This window comes from Henckelia pumila, chromosome 3 (genome assembly GCF_033568475.1).
Source record: "Henckelia pumila isolate YLH828 chromosome 3, ASM3356847v2, whole genome shotgun sequence".
NCBI classification, from domain to species: domain Eukaryota; kingdom Viridiplantae; phylum Streptophyta; class Magnoliopsida; order Lamiales; family Gesneriaceae; genus Henckelia; species Henckelia pumila.
In genome coordinates this window covers 7301098-7303891 of record NC_133122.1, presented here as the reverse complement: position 1 = coordinate 7303891, position 2794 = coordinate 7301098, and the positions used below count along the sequence as shown (strand labels likewise).

Genomic DNA, 2794 nt, shown 5'->3' with positions numbered 1-2794 from the left:
TGATTCTATGGGTGGTGGTGCATGGCCGTTCTTAGTTGGTGGAGCGATTTGTCTGGTTAATTCCGTTAACGAATGAGACCTCAGCCTGCTAACTAGCTATGCGGAGGTACACCTTCGCGGCCAGCTTCTTAGAGGGACTACGGCCTTTTAGGCCGCGGAAGTTTGAGGCAATAACAGGTCTGTGATGCCCTTAGATGTTCTGGGCCGCACGTGCGCTACACTGATGTATTCAACGAGTCTATAGCCATGACCGACGGGTCTTGGTAATCTTTGAAATTTCATCGTGATGGGGATAGATCATTGCAATTGTTGGTCTTAAACGAGGAATTCCTAGTAAGCGCGAGTCATCAGCTCGCGTTGACTATGTCCCTGCCCTTTGTACACACCGCCCGTTGCTCCTATCGATTGAATGGTCCGGTGAAGTGTTCGGATCGCTCCGACCTGGGTGGTTCGCTGCCCGCGACGTAGCGAGAAGTCAACTGAACCTTATCATTTAGAGGAAGGAGAAGTCGTAACAAGGTTTCCGTAGGTGAACCTGCGGAAGGATCATTGTCGAAACCTGCAAAGCAGACCCGCGAACATGTTTAAATACGCTGCTTCCTCGAGACCCCAAGCGTGCCGCGAAGCCGCTTGGGTGAACCTAACCTCTCGGCGCGGAAAGCGCCAAGGAAAACCATAATTGCTACTCTCCGTCCGCGGTGCCCAGGACGTGATGAGGAGGCACCTATCGAATAGATAATAATACAACGACTCTCGGCAACGGATATCTCGGCTCTCGCATCGATGAAGAACGTAGCGAAATGCGATACTTGGTATGAATTACAGAATCCCGTGAACCATCGAGTCTTTGAACGCAAGTTGCGCCCGAAGCCATCAGGTTGAGGGCACGTCTGCCTGGGCGTCACGCATCTCGTCGCCCCCAGCGTTTCCCCCCGGGCTAGAAAAGTGTCGGGCGGGCTGATGCGTCCATCCGAAGGAGGGGCGGAAACTGGCCTCCCGTTATCCTTGCGTAGCGGCCGGCCCAAAATAGGATGTCGTGTCAATGCATGTCACACGATACTTGGTGGTTGTATTCCTCGACTCGCAAACTATCGTGTGGTATTGCATCGGGCCATGGATGCGACCCAACGGCGCACTTGATTTGTTTTGCCCCACGATTGCGACCCCAGGTCAGGCGGGATCACCCGCTGAGTTTAAGCATATCAATAAGCGGAGGAAAATAAACTTACAAGGATTCCCCTAGTAACGGCGAGCGAACCGGGAATAGCCCAACTTGAGAATCGGGCGACAATGTCGTCCGAATTGTAGTCTGGAGAAGCGTCCTCAGCGGCGGACCGGGCCCAAGTCCCCTGGAAAAGGGCGCCAGAGAGGGTGAGAGCCCCATCGTGCTCGGACCCTGTCGCACCACGAGGCACTGTCGGTGAGTCGGGTTGTTTGGGAATTCAGCCCCAATCGGGCGGTAAATTCCGTCCAAGGCTAAATACGGGCAAGAGACCGATAGCGAACAAGTACCGCGAGGGAAAGATGAAAAGGACTTTGAAAAGAGAGTCAAAGAGTGCTTGAAATTGTCGGGAGGGAAGCGGATGGGGATCGGCAATGCGCCCCGGTAGAATGTGGAATGGCGAGAGCCGGTCCGCCGATCGACTCGGGGCGTGGACCAGCACGGATCGGGGCGGCGGCCAAAGCTCGGGCTTAGATATGCCCGCGGAATGTCGTCGCCTCGATTGTGGTGGACAGCACGCGCCATAAGGCGTGCCTCGGCGACTGCGTGCTCCCGGTGTTGGCCAGTGGGCTCCCCATTCAACCCGTCTTGAAACACGGACCAAGGAGTCTGACATGTGTGCGAGTCAACGGGCGAGAAAACCCGTAAGGCGCAAGGAAGCTGATTAGCGCGAACCCCCTTGAGGGGTGCAATGCCGAGCGACCTTGATCTTCTGAGAAGGGTTCGAGTGAGCATACCTGTCAGGACCTGAAAGATGGTGAACTATGCCTGAAGAGACCCTAACCTCTAAGCTTAAAATCAAATAATAAAGAAAATACTGATTTAAAAAAAATTTGCCATGACTTGTTTGAAAAGTAAACAAGCCACCTTGACCCAGTCAGCATTTCAAATAAAGAAAAGAAACGATGACTGAAAGTCTCAAATGCAAAAATCATAAACGTGCAAAGACAAGTAACCACCTCCCGGTTACAAAATAAAGTGCGCTAATCATAAACATGCAAAGACAAGTAACCACATCCCGGTTACAAAATAAAGTGCGCTAATCATAAACATGCAAAGACAAGTAACCACCTCCCGGTTACAAAATAAAGTGCGTTAATCATAAACATGCAAAGACAAGTAACCACCTCCCGGTTACAAAATAAAGTGCGCTAAGGAATAAACTTCAACAAGCACAGGGAAAACACATCCTGGCTATAAACTACCATTCTCATAATCATTCTACACATCAGAGTTAATACGCGGAAAATTTAAAATTCAACAGCGACGGTCATTGGGCTTCGCACTACCAGTGGCCTCAACCCAGTGGATCCTGCCCCTCAATCACCTCAACATATAACTCATCACCTGCAATCAAACAAGCGTAGTGAGTCTAAAGACTCAACAAGCATAAACAGTTGATAACAAGGTTTAAAATACATGATGCTGTACTCAAACTATGATACATAGTATACTTTGAACTTTAACTGTAAATATGCATGAAACTAGAAAGTATAGTAACATGCATTGATGAACTCACGCTATGGGAGACCTTCAACTTTCATAACATTCAACTTACATAACTTTCAATTT

The 2794-nt window shown here is 49.8% G+C and overlaps 1 non-coding gene and 1 pseudogene across 1 annotated transcript; both read left to right on the top strand.

Moving 5' to 3' along the window:
• Window positions 1-748: 748 nt before the first annotated feature.
• Window positions 749-904, top strand: LOC140893866 (5.8S ribosomal RNA). Its single transcript, XR_012153428.1, has one exon. It is a non-coding gene; the product is annotated as a 5.8S ribosomal RNA (ribosomal RNA).
• Window positions 905-1160: 256 nt separating this feature from the next.
• Window positions 1161-2794, top strand: part of LOC140893791 (28S ribosomal RNA) — a 6942-nt pseudogene continuing 5308 nt past the window's right edge.